Raw genomic sequence first — 20,762 nt, forward strand, 5'->3', positions numbered from 1 at the left:
CTTCCCTCTCATGCCTTAACTGGGGACCATACACACTAATATAGCAGTAACCAGTGCCACAGAGCACAAAGCCACCAGTAATGCCCTCCCTGGTTGGAGCTCCACCACCTTCTGTACTGCACCGCGAATGTGAAGAACAAGACTCCAGCCCCATCGTTCTTCCCTGGCCAGGAGGCCCTTCCTCCAATCACCCTCTGCCTATTGAGCTACCCTAGAGTTGTTAATGTGCATTTCCTGAACACCCACCATGGCCAAGTCCAGCTGCTCCAAGGCACTGAACATCAAGCGCCTCCTCCTGGGCCCCCAAATCCCTTCCACCTTCCACACGGCCACTTTTACAGATGCCCCTTCCCTGGTACTGCCCTTGCTCAGCTGCACAGAGGAGCTTCCATCCCCAATCCCTGCCTGTCACTGCCCAGCAGCCCTCTGGCACCATTCCTGAGGGTCACCCTGCCTTGCTGTCTTCCTGCCATGTTGGGAAAGACAGATCCCATCTCGCCTTGTTAAAAGTCAGGTGGGCCAAGTAGGGGCAGAAGCCCATTCTATGTTTTCCTACTGCAGAGCCCAAGATCAGAGACTCACCATCAGTGCCACCCACAGGGGAGGCAAGTGGGAAGTTTGTTCCAGACCCACAGGGGCCCCATGAGAATACAATGTTGCAACTTTTTTTAATGGAAGGGGCCCCCAAAATTGCTTTGCCCCACAGCAGCTCTGCTCACCTTGGGTGCAATTACCACTGGGCTGCCAGAGAACAAGCTGCCCCCCTGTACAAAGAGAATAAAAGAACCTGTCAAAGCCTGGGATTGAACCAGGAACCTTTAGATTTTCAGTCTAACGCTCTCCCAACTACGCTACTTTGGCAGCCATGGAGCAGTATTTTGGCCTGTTGCTGCTCTGCCCGGGATGTTTTTGCAGCAGTTGCACACAAACAGGACGTCATTGCGAGCGGCCCATGAAGACAAGACCTGCTTTTGCCTGCCTTGCTCAGCTTGACTTGCTGCCTCACCCCGTTCCTGCCCTAGTGGCCGGGTTGACCTGGTGGTGGAAGGGGACTGGGGGCCAGTGGCGCGGGGAGGAAGTTGAGCTGGACCCTGAGCTAGACTAGACCCTGGCAGTGAGAGTCTGGCCACCACTTGCCGCCCCACCCTGTTGTCCTGGCTTCCCCCACTGGCGTCATTTCTGGAGGGAAGTGGGGCTTCTGCCTCCCCTCCCCGATTTTCACACCACAGAGGAGTGCGGACAGGAAAACGAACGGCTGCTCCACACCCCCACCGGAGGAACCCGGCGCCCTTAGCTGTGGGGAGTAAGAAGTGGCTGTTGGCTGACAGGGCCTGTCCCGAGGAGCTGGAACAGCAGCTGCCGCCCTCGGCTCCAGGCTGTGGGAATTGCTCATTGCCTGGCTGCATGGGCGGCTGCTGCTCCGTGCTCTGGAGAGCGTCTGTATTGCTCTGTCAACCCCCCGTCTTCACTGAGCCGGTCTGGTAAGGTCCCAAGTGCCCCCTCCGGCCTGGCAGCTGAGAGTCTGTGCAGACATCAGCCCCCCTGCCAGCCCCACAGGCAGCAGCAGTGCCAGCCCCCCAGCACCACAGGGGCACTCGATGCACTTCCTGAGGGGAAATGGCCTGGCGTCCAGCTGCTAGAGTGAGAGCCAGGAGAGAGCAGTGTCTGGCTCACCTTGGGGAGACAAGAGACCTGGTGAGTGCGGATCTCCTCAGCCCCCACAAGACTGGTCAGTTTTATTGTCACTGTGATAGTCGGTGCTTCCCTTCAGGGCCGGCCCTAGAGGGATCCGGGGTATGGGACAAATCCCCCCTTTCCTCCCCAGGCCCAGGCCCCCACTCCACCCCTTCCCCAAGCCCCCACCCCTGTCCCATCTCTTCCCGCCCTGCACCTTCCTGCCCCATTCCTCTCCCTCTCCCACTCTCCCTGCTCCTCCCCCCCCAGCGCCTCCTGCACCCCACTGAACAGCTGATCACTGGCAAGTGTGAGGAGCTTGTCAGCAAGGCCTGTAGTGGGTGGGGGGGAGCTGGCTGCCAGTGGGTGCTGAGCACCTTTTTTTCTCTCTGTTGGTTCTGCAGCCCCGTAGCTCCCATGGAGTCGCTGACTCACATGCTAGAGAGAGGAGCAGAACCAGGGCTATGGCTGATCTATGGGGCACTAGGTGAGTGGCAGAGGCTTCAGGTGCTGAGAGTTTGCCCGACCCCTCAGGTACACAGTGTGCGGGAGTGTCCCAGGCATCTCGATGAAAGGAGCAGAACAGAATTTACTTGGGGTGGGGAGAGAATTGAGAGTGTCTCAGGGGGTTGTACAGAGGTATTGCCCGGGTGAGAGACTGGCTAAAACACAGGCCTCGCTGTGAGCAGGATTTGAACCTGCGCAGGGGAACTCTATTGGATTTCAAGTCCAACGCCTTAAGCACTCGGCCATCACAGCTGTGAGCACAAAACTGCCCCAATGCCAGAGAAACTGGTAAAGAATCACAATGCCCAGGCGTGAAGTCATCTGAACTACAGGATTCCCACAGCAAACCTGGCTCCCAAAGCACAGGGGGGATTTGGGGTTTGTTCTGTTTGCTTAGCCAGGTGCCACAGGAGTCTTTGCTGCTTTTACAAATCCAGACTAACACGGCCCCTCTGATACTCCTAGTGACACTCTCCAATGGATCCCCATCCTCCACCCACCTTGAGCTAGGTAGGAGCGGATCATCATTATCCCTACTTGAGAGAGGGAGAAGCTAAGGCTGAGAAAGGAGAATTGACTTGTCTTAGGTCACACAGCCAGCCAGTGGCAGAGTTGGGAATAGGACCCAAGAGCCCTGATTTTCAAACTAACCATCAGATCTTGAATTTCAAACACTGAATGACCTGAATAAAGTGCTCTCAGATGAGCTCCAGACCAACAACAGTGCACAGTAATTATTCAGCAAGTATTTGAGGAGAACTGCAATGTTAGAGAGAATCATGAACTGCTCAGAGACCATTAATGCAGCAAAGCAGCAAAATTTGTCAACATATAACAGGTTCTGACTTATTTCCTTGGTCTTAAAAGAGAAAAACAAGGACCTGAGTCTCTCTCCTGTCAATAACCCCCTGCTCAGCCAATCAGGGTAGAGACTGAGGACGGGAGGCTGAGGGTTCTCACCAGAGAGCCCAAAGGATGGCCCAGGTCACCGGTGGGGATCACTGCCCGAGCACTATTTCAGCCCCACATTTTTGGGTGGACCTCCCACAGTGGGAGCTGCAGAGCACTCCCCCGCAACACACACACACACACACACACACACCGCTCCTGGTGTTGGGAGGGGAACAGGTGAAAGGACAAAAGAAGCAAGAGACAAAGAGAAAGGAGGAAGGGATGGATGGAGGAAAAGGTGAAACAGAAAGGACAAACCCTAATGTCCCCACTGATTCTATGGGACAAAATCCCAGGTGTGGAATAAAATTCTGCCTCCTTAAGTTTGTGTTTTCCATGCCTAGAATTCAACTGTCACCAGATGGATCAGACCGAACAGGTTTCAAACCTCAAGGAGGCTCTTACCTTCTAAACAGGGATGGCTGATTTCTAGTAAAATCATGAAAAGGGAAGGAGAAAACTCAAAAGAGGTTCCTCCTGGCGCTCACGTGCCTGAACCCGAATACTCTCTCAGTCCTCAAAGAGAGACCTGGAGAAGGAGACTTGCTGAAGCAAAGCCACAGGGGTCTCTGAGGTTTCCCTGGCCCCTCACCCCCGTCCTGCCTGGCTGATGTCAGCATCTCTCTGTGAGGTCACCACCTCCCCACCACCTTTGGCCAATAGTCTGAGGTCCTGCAAAAGGCCTTTGTGATGTCACTGCCACACCCCTCCCTTGCTGGGTTAACGTCCTGCCCCTGGCCAGGCACTTTGGAGGTTTGAGCTACTCCCTGTGGATCACCCCACTCAAGGAGCGTTCGTTCTAGGCAGCAAGCCGGCTAGACAGGAAAACATCAGACGCTGCTCCCAGTGCTACACTCAGCTTTTCAGAAATTAGTCGCCTTTATGGCCAGAAGAGACGATTAGAGCATCTAATCTGACCACTTGAGGATCACTTGAGCTGCAGTCAAGCACTCTACCGCTGAGCTATACCCCGACAATGACCTGAGTAGGGAATCGTGATTTTCAGGACTTTGAAGGACAAACCCTGATTCATCGAGCTCCTTTGCCATTCCCAGACCACAGGTGGTTTTAAAAATGGGGTTTGATTAAACTTCTTAAATGTGGCAAACACCACAGCTTGCACACCCACCGATATAGCTTCTCCCACTGACATAGCTGCCACCTCTTGGGAAGTGGATTAACTACACCCCCAGGAAAACTCTCTCCCCTCAGCATAGAGCAGTGGTTCTCAAGCTGTGGGGCAAGACCCCAAAGTGGGTCATAACCGTGTTTTAATGGGGTTGCCAGGGCTGGCGTTAGACTTGTTGGGGCCTGGGGCTGAAGCCAAATTTCTGAGCCCCACCACCCAGGGCTGAATCCTTCAAGCTCTGGTTTTGACCTCCCCTAACTGGGGCAGGGCTCAGGCTTTGTCTTCCTGCCTCTGCTCAGTGGGAGGGGCCTGGTCCCTCTTTCCAGGGCCATGGAGTAAGTTTTTGGGGCAGAAGGGGTTGCAGTGAAAGGAAATTTGAGAAACGCTGGCATAGAGCCTCTGAATATGTCTAGACTTGGCTCCTGTGGCAGATCAGACACGGAAAGTACAGCCATGGAGACACCACACACCAGCCTTGCCTAACAGGCAAGAATCAAACCTCCACAGAAAGACGCCTGTTGCTTTCTAACCCATCTCCCTAAGCCCTCAGCCACCAACACTTAACAAAGGGGTTTTTCTACACGATGGTTCTGGTCTCACTGAAGGGTCATTTCCAATTGTTTGCTCAGACCAGCATTAGGGAAAATGGTGCCCTGGGCAAAGCTTGTACTTGGCACTTCCCATTGCCCTGGACGGTCCCCACTCCCTTTACCGCTAGCTCCTGCACTCCCACGCCTTGCACCTCCTTCAAGCCTTACTCCTGCCCCCTCCTGTGCCCCGTTTGCCCTTTACTCCGTGGGCCACCAGGCATTGGCCCTGTCCTGCTGCCCGTTCTCATGTTTGCAGTGCTGGGGGCCCCGCAGTTGTTCTCGCTTTACCTGGGCTTTGGCATCACTAGCCCCTGCTTAGCGAGTAGGGTTCAGTGGTTCCCAAAATGTGGGGCATGACTCCTAGGGGACACAGAGGAACATGCATGGGGCACCTCAGGGCCTGAGCCAGCCCCATGGAGGAGCAGCACTCAGCCCCACTCTGCCCCAGCTCTTCCCCAACCCCAACGTCAGCCTGGGGCTCTGGCTCCCAGCTCAGCCTCGACCCCTTACCCTGTCTGCACCCTCTCCCAGCAAGCAACAGCCCCACTCCCAGCCTCAGTTCTTGACTGCGGCTTCCAAGGGGCCACAGCCATGGCTAAGAGGGCACAGAGTGAAATGTTTGGGGACCACTGGTTTAGGGTGATGTTCTCAATCACTTCTATGAAGTCCAATAAAAGCTATTCCTCACCCACCCACCCACCCCTCCATCAGGACGGTCTAGGTATGTTCTGCTGCCCTTCACTCATGCAGGAAGGATAATAACATTTCATTCCATTGAATCCTAAAGTGATTTGTAACCCACCACCAGCCGAAACTGGTCATTTTGGGAAAGCGGCCCCATCATGCTGCATACCTAGGCAGAGTAGGTGTGTCTGTGCAGACACGCTCTGTTCCTGAAGTCTTTCCCCCAGCTCCTCACTAGATGTGAGGGGGGAGCTCATTCAGCCCCTGCTTCTGCGTAGTATTTAAAAACTCCTTATTGTCCCTAGCTCTGCTGGCCTTAGATTTCTCCTTCTGTCCCTTTTGAACAGCTCAGATGAGGTGGCCGAGTGGTTAAGGTGATGGACTGCTAATCCATTGTGCTCTGCATGCATGGGTTCAAATCCCATCCTCATCGGATGCATTTAGTTTTCACCCCTCCTTTGTAGACAACCATCTCCCCCTTTGGTACAATGACAGCTCAAACGATCTTGCTTCTTGCAAACAAAAACCTTCTCAGAAACTCAGAACTCCCTTGCTTTAAATAAAATGTCTAAATCCCAGATTTCTTTAAAAAAGAAATTCTCTAGTGCTGTATTTCTTAGTTTTTATCTCAAGAGGTAACATCCTCATCTTCTCCCCAAAACACCCTGGGACCTGCCCAAATTATTAAAATACCCTCAACTCGAGCAAGGCCACAACAGTGAACCAGAGCTAGTGTCTAGGCCAAGCTGTTCTGAAGGAGGCAACTCAAACATTTTCTCCCTGCTTCCCTTGGCCAAGTCTGACTGAGAAAACAAAATTCCCAAACTGAAAATTTTCTGCTGAAAAACTAATACTAGTCTGTTTGGGGACTTTGGTTTGAAAGTATTATTGTTATTATTCTCTTCTGATTTCTGAGTCAGTTCAGTTCAGTCTTTTCCTCCAGGTGCGTTTCCAGCTGCTGAGTTGTGGGGAGAGAGGCCAGGTCATGATGTCTCTTCCTCTTTCATAGTTTCCTCTGACTTGCTAGGAAGCTCCTTTGCTACGATGTGAGTCAATCAGTGTCCATTGTCGCTGTGCTATCTCGGAGAAGCCTGCATTGTACACGGTTCCTGGGATGGTCCTTGGGAGTGTGGATCCCTTCAATGGGCCAGCAGCGAGTCTGGCTCCTCCCTTGTCGCACCTGAAAGTCTGGTGGGGGGCATTTCCCAACCTCATAACATATCTCAGTAACGCACACAGAGCAAAACTTCATAACTTCCCAACCAATGCGAGCACACACAATCCAACACGATATTAATGTTCAACAGATCAAGACTTTTGAAATGACACCTCACCAGGCAGACTTTGTACGAACCATCTCATCATTATATGAGAGTGGTGAATATGGGGCTTGCAGGGTGCTGCTCTGAGCACAGCGTGCCACACCTGGGCTTACATTGCAATGGAGACGTACCCTTAGAGTCCATCTCTCCTGGGATAAAGATGGCCCACACCTGACTCTCTGCCAATCCCCACTGGGCCCTGAGAAGTGTTGTTCGTGTTTGGATTCTATAAAGCAGAGGAGCAGATGAAGTTTTGCTCCCAAGGTGTGTGTGTGATTCTTTGGACAGGTCTACACTACAAAATTAGGTTGGTGTAATTACATGACTTAGGCTGGCAATGCAGTTCTATCAAGCTAATCCCGGTGTAGATAGCGGCTCAGCTGTCAGAACTTTCTGGAGCTATGAAAGGGGAGGTACCCAGCCTCTGTAGCAGGAATGCAGGGCAGGTGAGTTCACGGCAGGCATGGAGGGATACTGGTGGAGGCCAGTTATGGTGATATAATGACCAGCAGCATTTACACTGACATTTGTCACTTTAAGTTTGCTGCAAAAAGCACTAGGCCTCTCGTCGAGGTGGTTTTATTTTGTCACCAAAACAGGGCAATTTTGTCGCCAGACGTGGTATTGCAGTGTGTGCACCAGCCACAAGCTGCTGACCGAGGGAGCGTTGTGTGTTTTTCACGCATCTGAGCAATATAATGATGCTGAAGTAACCTTGTAGTGCAGACCTGGCCAAAGATTCTCTCCCTCTCTCTCTCTCTCTCTCACACACACACACACACACACACACCTTGCAAGGAAAACGTCACCTGCTCCTCTGCTTTGCAGAATCCAAACACAAGCAAAGCTTGTCAGGCCCCAGTGGGGATGGCAGGGAGTCAGGTGTGGGCAGACACTGTGCTGTTGCCACAGGCAGGCACCATGGCTTAGCTGGCTAAAGCACCTGTCTTGTAAACAGGAAATCCTGGGTTCAATTCCCAGTGGTGCCTTGTTGACTAACTCTTGGGCAACCTCGTATTGACTACTGTGGGAAGACAAAACACAGAGCTCTTTGGTCCAGCCCAGTATAGTTGTTTAAATTATACTCACAGGCACTGATAACAGACTTACTGAAAATTTGGGAGTTAAGAGCTGATAGGTCAGTGTTCCAGCCTGTCACAGATGATCCTGCTTCCTCTGGGACAGAGGCAGGTCTGGGCTCTCACACTGAATGGCTCATTGTGGCTGGCAGAACCTGTGGGCAGCTTGTTTAGTTTGCACCGAGGGTTGAGTCCTGCTTTGTGCACCGTGTGTGAGGATGAAAATCCTAAACTGCCCTTTGAAATAACGAATGCAGCAGGACGTGTTATTGTCTCTGCCCCTAAGCAGACAGACCAATGGAGAAATGCCATTGAGTCCAGGCTAATACTCCACTGCCATTTTACCTTGTTTGCTTGCTAAACTCCCTCCCAACCTTGAGGGCTCCCAGAGCCCGGTATTGACCCTGAGCCGAGAGGTCTACGCTGCAAATTTACCACCCCATGGCCCTAGCCTGGGAGCCTGCACTGGCACGGGACAGCGCTGGGTGTTTCATTGCAGTGTGGACATAGCCCAGCATTATGTCTATACTGCCATTAACACACCCAAGTCACTATTCTCAAACCCTGGGTCAGTTGATTCAGCGTAGACACTTGGGCTTCAGCCCAGCCTCCAAGACCCCATGAGGGGTGAGGGTCTCCGAGCCTGGGCTCCAGTCTGAGCCCAGATGTCTACGCTGTAGTTTTTAGCTCCACAACCTGAGCCCCAGGAGCCCAAATCAGATCATCCAGGCCAGCCGGGCCAGCGGGATTTTATCACAGTCTAGATGCCCTCTCAGGGTATGTCTACACTGCAATGTAAGCCCAAGGTTAGTAGAAGTCATGTCAGCAGCCCCAACACATAAACATAAACCACAGGGAAAGACCCACCCCCAGATAAGCTGGGCAGTGTCCTTCTCCCTACGGTTCGTAAGTCCAGCAACCAACAGTCCTTTAACATGAGCCATCCCCGCTCTGCACCCCACTCACAGCTGTTGTCCTTAGTCAGAGCAAGCCCAGAGGTGCCTCTGTACAGTTCACCTGCCATCCTGGGTGGAAAAGGGGGGAATATAAGAAGGCTCCATACTCACTATTTTGTCTAGGGACTCACTCATCCCTCTACAGCCACCCTGTCCTAAAGTTGGTCTGACACCTAAATTTTAGCATTGGGACCCAGACCCCAGCCCACTCAGCTTTGGAACCCCTGTCCCCTGCCTAGCAAGTGCTATTGAATTGAGGTGAGTCCCTCAATCGGGGTCTGCCAAGCACAGTTGTGCTGCCCTCGATTCACACAACAAGGATAACAACCCTTTATTTCTCCTGCCCCCAATAACATGGAGACTGGGAGTCCAGCACCAACCACAAGTGATCATTTCGGCAAGCAACCCAACCTATTTCCAACACACTGTAAAATCCACATGCAGACTCATACACAAAACCTTGCAATAAAATCTTCCTGAGCGGGTCTGAAGCACCTGCTGCTGGAGGGAAGGAGGGAGCCGTGGATTGGGATTGAGGAGCAGCATGAGGAGAAGGGGCCTGTGGGTTGGGACAGAGGAGAAGGGTGAAGAGGAGCAGGCTCGGGTTGGGAGTGAGGAGCAGTGAGCATAGGAGGGACTGAGGGTTGGGTCTGAGGGGCACTGGGAAAAGAGGCGACATGGGTTTAGGCTGAAGAGCATCTTCATTTGGGGATCCAGCAGGACAGAGGAAGGCAGCAGGTGATTCTAATTCCTTAGGGATATTCTGTTTGTGTGTGTGTGTGTGTGTGTGTGTGTGTGTGTGTGTGTGTGTGTGTGTGTGTGTGTGTGCGTGCGTGTGCGTGTGTGCGCGCGCGCAGGGGAGGAACATGCTCTATGCCCAGAGGCCTTTATTCCTCCAGGCTGCAAGGACAGAGGGGCTGTCAGGAAGTTGCCCCTTCAAACCACACACAAAAAGGCCCTTCTGAGGAAAGGGAAAATCCTGAAGAGAAAAAGTAACATCAAAGAGGACTCCAGCAAGACAGTGTAAGATCTTGGGGAGTAGCTTATCACCTGACCAGGGACTTGAACCCTGGACCCTCAGATTAAAAGTTTGATGCTCTGCCCACTGAGCTAGCCAGGCTCATAAAGAAAAACAGCAAGTTGGTGCAGAGGAGAAACTAGTCAAGAAAACAAGAGCGGGAAACAATATGGGAAACCTGCTGCTCTCTCTGGCCTGGTCAACACTACAAGTTTATATCGAATTTAGCAGCGTTAAATCGCATTAACCCTGCACCCATCCACACAACGAAGCCCTTTATATCGATATAAAGGTCTCTTAATACCGGTATCTGTACTCCTCTCCGACGAGGGGAGTAGCGCTGAAATCGGCATTGCCATGTCGGATTAGGGTTAATGTGGCCACAATTCAACGGAATTGGCCTCCGGGTGCTATCCCACAGTGCACCATTGTGACCGCTCTGGACAGCAATCTGAACTCGGATGCACTGGCCAGGTAAACAGAAAAAGCCCCATGAACTTTTGAATTTCATTTCCTGTTTGCCCAGCGTGGAGCGCTGATCAGCACAGGTGACCATGCAGTCCCAGAATCCAAAAAGAGCTCCAGCATTGACTGTAGGGGAGATACTGAAGCTGATCTTTGTATGGGGAGATGAATCTGTTCTATCAGAACTCTGTTCCAAAAGACGAAATGCCAAAACATTTGAAAAAAATCTCCCAGGCTATGATGGAGAGAGGCCACATCAGGGACTCAACACAGTGCTGAAACTTAAGGAGCTGAGACAAGCGTACCAGAAAGCCAAAGAATGAAATGGACGCTCATGGAGGGAGGGGCGGCTGATGACTGTAGCTATCCCACAGTTCCCGCACTCTCCAAAAACCATTTGAATTCTTGGCTGAGTTCCCAAAGCCTGAAGGGTCAAAAACATTGTCACGGGTGGTTCAGGGTATATGTCATTGCCCCCCCTCCCCCGTGAAAGCAAAGGGAAAAAATAATTTCTCGCTTTTTTTCAATGTCACCGTATGTCTACCGGATTCTGCTGGCACATGTTGTGCTGCAGCACTACACAGCAGCATCCCCTTCCCTTCCCTTCCCTTCCCTTCCAGATGGCAGACGGTACAGTAGGACTGGTATCAGTCATCGTCATCCCGTGAGTGCTCCTGGCTGACCTCGATGAGGTCGCCCAGGGCACCTGGCAAAAATGTTAATGACTCCCAGGTCATTCTCTTCTTTAAGCTTTGTCTAATGGAGATTCAGTCCTGCCTGGAATATCATAGCAGCTGGAGGCTGCCCCCCCTCCTCCTTTGAGCTCTACTTGCAGAGGCAATAAAGTCAGTGTTGTTTCAAATTCCTGCATTCTTTATTACTTCATCACACAAATGGGGATAACTGCAACAGTAGCCCAGGAGGGGTGGGGAGGAGGGAAGCAATGGGTGTGGTTGTTGCAGGGCACCCCTAGAATGGCATGCAGCTCATCATTTCTGCGGGATGTCTGGGGCTCTGACCCGGAGTGGCTGTTTGCCTCTCTGGTTCTTTAGTAGGCTTGTCTGATAGTCTAGACAGGACTGACTCTCCCTTTAGACAAACGTAAAGAAGGGAATGACCGGGAGTCATTCCCATTTTTGTCCATCGTCCCCGGCCGACCTCACCGAGGCCGGCCAGGAGCACCCATGACAGCAGCAGACAGTACATTATGACTGGTCACTGTCCTTGTCAACTTGCAAAGCAGCAGATGGGCTGGGATGGCTAGTAACTATCTTTGCTAACTTGCAAAAGGCAAGGGATGCTGCCGTGTAGCGCTGCAGTACCGCTGGTCTGTCAGCACCATCCAGTAGACATACGGTGACAGTGAAAAAGGCTGAACGGGCTCCATGGTTGCCGTGCTATGGCGTCTGCCGGGCAATCCAGGAAAAGGGCACGAAATGATTGTCTGCCGTTTCTTTCACGGAGGGAGGATTGAGTGACAACATTTACCCAGAATCACCCATGACACTGTTTTTGCCCCATCAGGCATTGGGATCTCAACGCGGAATTCCAATGGGCGGGGGAGACTGGGGAACTATGGGATAGCTATGGGATAGCTACCCACAATGAAACACTCTGGAAATTGACACTAGCCTCGTACATGGACGCACACCACTTAATTAATGTGCTTAGTGTGGCCGCGTGCACTCGACTTTATACAATCTGTTTCCAAAAAACAATTTCTGTAAAATTGGAATAATCCCATAGTGTAGACATACCCTGTGATTAACAACTTTGCTGGCTAATTGAAAGGCTTTGCTGGCTAATTGAAAGGCTGATGGTTCAAACCCAAGTGAAGATGGAGGTGTTTTTTTAGTGATGAGAATCCAGTACATTTTAACAGGCAGAAAAGTGCCTCAATGCTGCTCTAGCCTCATTGGGCAAGCATAAGTGGCACTTTTGCCAGATGCATTGGTGGTATAGTGGTGAGCATAGCTGCCTTCCAAGCAGTTGACCTGGGTTCGATTCCCAGCCAATGCAGGGAAGTGACATTTTCTCTACTGGGAATTGGTTTTATTTCAGTCACGTTGTATCAGTTTATCAATGAAATGAGAGAATCAATGTCCTGCAGGTCATTCAACACACAGTGGAGGAAGAAAGGGGTGGGACTGTACAATGAGCTGTTGGAGTTATCTGGTATTACAATGTTTGGTTTATTTAAAAAAAAATATCTTTACTTCCCTCTCCCTTTTAGACTCAAAGCCTTTAAGGTCAGAAGGGAACAATGTGATCATCTAGTCCGACCTGCTGCACCTTGCAGGCCAAAAGACACCACCCACCCACTCCTGTAATAGACCCGGGAGGGGAGGCAGCTCTGTGCACTGCCCCTACCCCAGGCAGCACATGGAGGCCCTCTGCTCCCCTCCCCCCATCAGTGTGCAGAGATGTGCCAGCAGCACTGAGGTGGCTCCCTGCCCACTCTGCCTCCGTCCCTCCGTGCCACTCCCAGAAATGGCCGGCATGTCCCAGCATCCCCTGGGGCGGGGGAGTGTCTCCATTCACTGCCTCTGCCCCGAGTACCAACTCCGCAGCCCCCATTGGCCAGGAACTGCAGCCAATGGGAGCTCTGGGGGCGGCGCCTGCAGGCAGCGGCACACAGAGACCCCCTGGCCCCACCCACCCACGAGCTGCTGCCGCAGGGTTGTGTGTACCAGTCACTTTGGGAGCTGCAGTGCCCGGGGTAAGCGCCACCCCTCCTGCACCCCAACCCCCTCCCCCAGTGCAGAGCCAGCACCCCGCACCCAAATTTCCTGCCAGAGCTTTGCTTCTCTTCCTTTCACCCAGAACCATCGTCCTTCTCCTGGGCTGCAAGTAGCCACCCCTGGGAAGCCAAGAGGCAGGCACAGGATTCTGCCTCCCAGCAGCCAACCGCACCTCCCCAGGCTTTGCAGAACGACTGGTGGTGCTCTACTAACCCCACTTAGCCGCACTGAGGCGCTGAGCTTCTGCCCTGCCTTCCTCAGCTCGACTTTCCTCTTTTGCCCCATTGCTGCCTCACTTCCTCCTTTGGCAAGTCACACAGAGGAGGCAGCAGGAAGAGCCGGACGCCATAGGCCAACCTCCCAGGGCAGAGGAGACCAAACCACAAGGCTTCAAAATGTGCCTGGCCAAGATCCTCTAGCTTTCCCCTGCTGATGCCAAGGCTTTTTCCCAGCTCATTTCACCACCCTCTGCCAGGCAGGGGTTGAGTTTATCACAGGTGTTACCCAAAATTGGGCCAGCTAGTAAGCTAATGACCCACCAGAGTTTGGCAGAAAGCAGCACGTTTATTATACTGACAGCTAAGCTCAAAAGAAGAAGCGGGGGGCAGCGGGGGTGACACACTCACACTTGCATACTCACGCTCCCAGGACAGGCACAGCACTGGAGATGTCAGGATTCTGCAAGGTAAGGCAGTCCGGGCAAAGGGCATTCACTGGAGGTACAAGCTTGTGAGTGCTCTCCTGAGCACAGGGCCCCTCCCCCTTTTAAGGGCCTGCACCTCATGGCCTGCGACTAGAGATGACTTGGCTGCATCTGGTTGGTCACACTCCACCTTGGGCAGTGTCCATGCTCTGGGTGTGTGAGTGCTGCCTAATTAGCGTCCCAGACACCTTGTCTACCTGGGAGCTCTTCTGCTCTTCAACCAGCCCCTTCATCCCACGAGCATTCCAGGAGGGAGCGGGAGGGGAAAAGCCACTTCACAGGCCTTCAGAGAGGGAGAGGAGACAAAAGTGGGAGCAGGGGAAGTACAACAGACCTTCTGAGCATAGAAATCACTGCTGCTCCTACAACAGCAGGGACAGGCCAGTAGGAGCTTGGAAAATTAAGCCATTGTGTTTCTGCCTGGTTTTGAACCAGGGACCTTTTGCATGTTAGGTAAACGTGATAACCACTACACTGCAGAAACTCTGTCAAAAGCCTTTGCCCCTCCCTTCATAAGTACATAAGAATGGCCATACTGGGTCAGACCAAAGGTCCATCCAACCCCGCATCCTATCTGCCAACAGTGGCCAATGCCAGGTGCCCCAGAGGGACTGAACAGGTAATGATCAAGTGATTTCTCTCCTACCATCCATCTCCACCCTCTAACAAACAGAGGTTAGGGACACCATTCCTTACCCATCCTGGCTAATAGCCATTCATGGACTTAACCTCCATTCATTTATCTGCAAAAAGAAAGAGGAGTACTTGTGGCACCTTAGAGACTAACAAATTTATTTGAGCATAAGCTTTGCTGGGCTAAAACCCACTTCATCGGATGCATGCAGTGGAAATACAGCAGGAAGATATATATATATACAGAGAACATGAAAAAAAATGGGTGTTGCCATACACACTATAACGAGAGTGAGCAGTTAAGGTGAGCTATTATCAGCAGGAGAAAAAAACCTTTTGTAGTGATAATCAGGATGGCACATTTCCAACAGTTGACAAGAAGATGTGAGTAACAGTAGGGGGACAAATAAACAAGAGGAAATAGTTTGACTTTGTGTAATGACCCATCCACTCCCAGTCTTTATTCAAGCCTAATTTAATGGTGTCCACTTTGCAAATTAATTCCACTTCAGCAGTCTCTCATGAGAGTCTGATTTTGAAGGTTATTTGCTGTAATATTGCAACTTTTAGGTCTGTAAATGCGTGACCAGGAGATTGAAGTGTTCTCCGACTGGTTTTTGAATGTTATAATTCTTGACATGTGATTTGTGTCCATTTATTGTTTTACGTAGAGACTGTCTGGTTTGGCCAATATACATGGTGGAGGGGCATTGCTGGCACATAATAACATATATCACTTTGGTAGATGTGCAGGTGAACGAGCCTCTGATAGTGTGGCTGATGTGATTAGGTCCTATGATGATGTCCCTGAATAGATATGTGGACAGAGTTGGCTTTGTTGCAAGGATAGGTTCCTGGGTTAGTGTTTCTGCTGTTTGCTTGCTGGTAAGTATTTGCTTCAGGTTGGGGGGCTGTCTGTAAGCAAGGACAGGCCTGTGTCCCAAGATCTGTGAGAGTGAGGCATTGTCCTTCAGGATAGGTTGTAGATGCGCTGGAGAGGTTTTTGTTGGGGGGCTGAAGGTGACGGCTAGTGGGGTTCTGTTACTTTCTTTGTTGGGCCTGTCCTGTAGTAGGTGACTTCTGGGTACTCTTCTGGCTCTGTCAATCTGTTTCTTCATTTCAGCAGGTGGGTAATGTACTTGTAAGAATGCTCGATAGAGATCTTGTAGGTGTTTGTCTCTTTCTGAGGGGTTGGAGCATATGTAGTTGTATTTTAGAGCTTGGCTGTAGACAATGGATTGTGTGGTGTGGTCTGGATGAAAGCTGGAGGCATGTAGGTAAGCATAGCAGTCAATATGTTTCTGGTATAGGGTGGTGTTTATGTGACCATCGCTTATTAGCACAGTAGTGTCCAGGAAGTGGATCTCTTGTGTGGACTGGTCCAGGCTGAGGTTGATGGTGGGATGGAAATTGTTGAAATCATGGTGGAATTCCTCAAAGGTTTTCTTTTTCATGGGTCCAGATGATGAAGATGTCATCAGTGTAGCGCAAGTAGAGTAGGGGTATTAGAGGATGAAAGCTGAGGAAGCGTTGTTCTAAGTCAGCCATAAAAATGTGGGCATACTGTGGGGCCATGCGGGTACCCATAGCAGTGCCGCTGACTTGAAGGTATACATTGTCCCCAAATCTGGAATAGTTGTGGGTGAGGACAAAGTCACAAAGTTCAGCCACCAGGTTTGCCGTGACATTATCAGGGATACTGTTCCTGACGGCTTGTAGTCCATCTTTGTGTGGAACGTTGGTGTAGAGGCCTTCCACATCCATAGTGGCCAGGATGGTGTTTTCTGGAAGATCACCAATGGATTGTAGTTTTCTCGGGAAGTCAGTGGTGTCTCGAAGATTGCTGGGAGTGTAGGGCCTGAGGAGGGAGTCTACACAGCCAGACAATCCTGCTGTCAGAGTGCCATTGCCTGAGATGATGGGGCATCCAGGATTTCTACGTTTATGGATCTTGGATAGCAGATAGAATACCCCTGCTGCTTTTTTGGCCTGCTGCTTCTCTGTCTGGGATGTTTTTGTCAGTCCTGGCACACAAAAAGGGTATCATTGCAAGCGCCCACGAAGGCGAGATGAATTTTTGCCTGCCTTGCTCAGCTTGACTTGCTTCCTCACCCCATTCCTGCCTTAGATCCTGGGTCGCCTGGTGGCTGAAGATGGTCCATTGTCTCGAGCGGTGCCAGAGCCTGACACAGTGCCCCGGGCCGCCTTTGCTCTGCACATGCCGGCCATGCACATTTGCAAATACTTTAAAGATCCTGTCAGTAAGTTCTGGAGACAGTTGTTCACTTTCAGAGGAAGCTCCCTAAAATTGGCCTGTCTCACCCAGTGGTACATTGACCTCTGTTCAGACTGAGCCGAAGGGGGGGGGCTCGCTGCTGTGGCTGCCGCTGCTGTGAGGGTGGCCACTGTTGCGGATGAAGCCATCCTGGAAGCATCTTCCACCTAGCCACCCACTGAAAATCCTGTAGGATGTAAGGTGGGAATAGAAGAACACGGGGGGGGGGCGGGGGCCTTCCTAATCTCCTCCCCCTTCCGCCACTATTGGCCATCCCATACCTGGTGCTGCACCCAGTGGGGTAAAAAAAATACGGCCATATCGGAAGAGTCAGTTGGGTTCTTTATGGTTGTCCCGTCATTCTCCTCGGGCCTGACCTGCCCTCCAGCTCAGCCACCCACTGAAAATTGAAAAACAAAAAAGTAGAGCCGTACAAGGCTTCAAAGCCCACCAGGCCCAACCACCATTTCTAATACAGCAGAAAAGCCGCACTTCTCCTGACTAGGTAGGGACGTCCTATGGCCCCACAAGAAGTGGAAGGTCATCGTGTTCGGTCTCAGCAGCATTCGTGGAGCAGGGGGAAACACATGGCTGAGGTTAATGACAAGGTCCCCTTACGCCACCGGCTGAGCCATTCCTCACAGGCCAGCAACCATTTCTCCCAGTTCGCGTTCCCCACCTCGTCCCCAACCGAACGCTAGAAGGCCCAGCCATCAACCTGCAAACTCTTGCTGCCCTCCCCTTCCGCCCTGACTGAAGGGGGAAGTATTGAGCCTCCCTCCCTTAGGCCCTTCAGCATCCCTGGGGAAAGACAACACCGCCCAAGTGACTTTGGGCCAGTAGGTCAACCAATAGGGCTGCCTCCTAGGCCAGCCTGCAGCCCAGCTTCAGGACTCAGAGGAAATGGAGCTCGCATCCCTACCTACAGGACTCCAGGCACGGCCAGGCTTCTGGATCAAACGTCCCCTCTTGTGCTCAAGTCACAACAGCTAGCGGGTAAAAGACAGGCTTTCATGGCCTTTGAGAAAGCAAGACAGAGCCTTGGAAGACCCAGCAGGGTTTGTGGCACAGGAATTGTCCTCAGATCCCACCGAGACTTCAGCTCAGATTGCAGGATTCAAAGTCCCGAGTGCTGCCCTTACACCATGGGACCAATAGGGAACCCCCAGACCTCTGCTGAGCTCTGGTGTGGATGACCCTGTGGGGGCAGCCCTGCCTTTACTCACCAAGTTGGCCTGCAGCAGTTTGCTGCAGCTCCCAGAGGCCTTTCTTAAACCAGACTGAGAGGCCAGTGGGCATGTGAGGAAGTTGCCCCTTCAGTCCCAGGCAGTACATGGCCCTTCCTAGGAAAGAACAAGTCCTGGGGGAAAAGGTGATGTCAAATAACAACTTGGAGAGATGCCTTCTTTCCTTCTGTGGGGAACTGTTCCCTTTTTACCTGACCAGGAACTTGAACCCTGGACTCTCAGATTAAAAGTCTGATGCTCTGCCAGCTGAGCTAGCCAGGCTTACACATAAATGAAGCAAATTTCATGAAGAAGAGAAACTAGTCATGAAAATGAAGGCAGGAAACAATACAGAAAACCTGCTACTCTCACTCTCTTAGCAGTCCTAGCCCCAGCCTGCTCCTCCATCCGGCGCCCTGAGGTCTTATTCTTTTTTCAGTTAAATATCAAATCCAGGAGAAAACACAGTTATACAAAGCAAAATGAAATCACAAACAGAAATGTCATTGGAAATACAGAAATAAAAAAGGAAAATGCAATCCCCATCACTTTATCGTGTCAGGGCCATTCCTGTATCGAGAGCCCCCGCGAAGGTCCCTGTCTGCTTACAAGAAACCTGGAGGAACTCATACCACAGCCTGAACATGAAACTCAACTGCTCCCAGGTGCTGCAGTAAAACCCTTTCCCTGCTGTGACGTTGCACTCCATAGGATTTTATGAAAATATGCTAATGAGTGTGAATATAATGTAACTGGAACATTCTTCATGCAAAAGTTCTCTTGTAAGGTATCATTACACAGCTTATAATCTACTGTGTGTGTTCATCCTATTTGTATGAACCGATCATTCCTGTATCTGAAACTAGAAATATGAACTATAACTCTGAGGTCCTGTTGTAATGATGCAAAGTGTGGGCCATTAATAGTGGTTTGGACTCTTGATGGCTCCGATCAACCAGGACAAACTGCACTCGCCTCAAAAAGACAGTGTCCCCTGGTGGGTGTAAATCACTGACCTCTCTCCTCTCTGAGCACTGACTGCCCCTGTGTTTCCTTGCCTCTCAGTCTGTGCAGATGGGACCTTTCCCTCCAGGAGATGGCTCTGTCCTGCACCATCTGTGAGTCAGGCCAGGAAGAATGAAGGCTTGGGGGTCTCACAGGACATGTGACCATGTCACCTGGTACAGGAATCCATCTTAAACCTGGGGCTCTTCCCCAAGAGAGAGACAAGAATTCCTGCCTTGTACCAAAGCTGTATAAGGGGGTGGAACTGAACAAACATGGCTGCAGTCATGAGACATCCCCTAGCTACCACCTGAGCTGGAACACGGACTATACGAGGTGAAAAGATTGGGCCCAGACATAAAATAAGTCTAGTCTGCAAAAGAAGCTTATTGGAAGATCTCTGAGGTGAGATTTGATCTGTATTGAGTTTCATACTGTATTAGGCTTGGGCTTGCATGTTTTTGTTTTATTTTGCTCTGTGAAAAATACAAGGTCCATAGAGAAGGAAAAGAAAATGCCCTAGAAAAGTCTGTGTGTGTGTGTGTGAGATGGGTGGGAGGGTGTCTAGAAACCACTTTCCTCTAGTTTCTTTTCTCTGATTTCCTGTAGAAAATCTGAAGCAGGGAGCAAGAGCCATTGCCTTCTCTGAGGCTTGAACTCAGGACCTTCAGATTATGAGACTGACACGCTGCCAACTGCGCTAAGAAGGCTTGGAAAAGTTTTAGGCTCAGTGTATATAGGACCCTCCTACAGCAGTGACTGGGGCAGGGAAGGAGCCAGAGATGTGCTGGAAGAAGCAGGGAGCTCTGGTGACCAGAGACTTTTCATGGCAGCTTTCACAGCAGCAAAGAAATCAATTCAGGCTGCCAGTGAACAATCTACTGGAACTAATGGCAGCACAGGGGGGATGTTTCCAAGCTATGCACCTACTGCCACATTTTAGAACTTACTCTCCTTTTCCTAGTAGGGCACTTTCCATGCAAATTAAGCAAAGCAAGTTGGGGAAACTACACAGGTAATAAAAAACAGTGCTCTAAATAAGGCTTGAATTCATAATCCCAGCAGTAGCCCCCTCTGCGCTAACCAGTTGCACCACTGCAGGTGCCTCTTAGGCAAAGCTGGGAAGCAGGCAGTTATCAGTCTCTGTGATTCAGACCTTTGCCTGGTAATTGAAAGGTTGATGCATCAAACCTAACTCAAGATGCGGCTTTTCAGCCATGAGACTCCAGGACATTTTGACAGAAAGAAAATCTCCTCTGTTTTGGTTTAGCCCCATTTGACTCCTTCTGCTCGTCTTCTCCCCCTCCCTCCAGTCTCTTTCCTTCCCCATTGGGGCCATGCAGAGAGGAGCCCCAGTCAGTCTCTGTCACAGAGTCTGTATCCCATAACGGGAGGGAGGGAGGAGGGTTGCTCCAAAACACTGATAATGGGGTGGGGAGGGTGGGCATGGTTAGGGGAGAAAGGATGGAGAATTAACAGTGGGGCCCAGAGAGATTCCCCAGATTGGGAGATCCCTGCTGCCCCCATCAGCCAGCTGTGGGAAGAACAACTTGGGATTGCTTGGGAAGCCACCTTTAAAAACACAAGTGTAACATTCTAGTTACATTTTAATAACACCAAAGCCTCCTCAATCCCAGGGTCACGATCACTGGAATGATTTTGCCTTGATATTTTACCAGCCGCAGACACAAAGCGAGTCAAATTACAGTTTCCGGTCGGAGTCAGTGCACACACAAGAATCCGGAGGCTTTTAATTCCTTAGGTTCTGCTGCCATTTCATTTCTGTCCTGTTCCAAGATTTATC

The 20,762-nt window shown here is 51.1% G+C and overlaps 5 non-coding genes across 5 annotated transcripts; 3 read left to right on the forward strand and 2 right to left on the reverse strand.

Moving 5' to 3' along the window:
- Positions 1-2,351: 2,351 nt before the first annotated feature.
- Positions 2,352-2,433, reverse strand: TRNAS-UGA. The gene has a single exon. It is a non-coding gene; the product is annotated as a tRNA-Ser (tRNA).
- Positions 2,434-5,886: 3,453 nt separating this feature from the next.
- TRNAS-GCU lies at positions 5,887-5,968 on the forward strand. The gene has a single exon. It is a non-coding gene; the product is annotated as a tRNA-Ser (tRNA).
- Positions 5,969-7,772: 1,804 nt separating this feature from the next.
- Positions 7,773-7,846, forward strand: TRNAT-UGU. Its single transcript has one exon. It is a non-coding gene; the product is annotated as a tRNA-Thr (tRNA).
- Positions 7,847-12,322: 4,476 nt separating this feature from the next.
- Positions 12,323-12,394, forward strand: TRNAG-UCC. The gene has a single exon. It is a non-coding gene; the product is annotated as a tRNA-Gly (tRNA).
- A 7,201-nt stretch (positions 12,395-19,595) lies between these two features.
- TRNAM-CAU lies at positions 19,596-19,668 on the reverse strand. The gene has a single exon. It is a non-coding gene; the product is annotated as a tRNA-Met (tRNA).
- Between the last annotated feature and the right edge of the window lie 1,094 nt (positions 19,669-20,762).

The sequence above is a fragment of the Mauremys reevesii genome, linkage group 17, assembly GCF_016161935.1.
Source record: "Mauremys reevesii isolate NIE-2019 linkage group 17, ASM1616193v1, whole genome shotgun sequence".
Classification (NCBI taxonomy): Eukaryota; Metazoa; Chordata; order Testudines; family Geoemydidae; genus Mauremys; species Mauremys reevesii.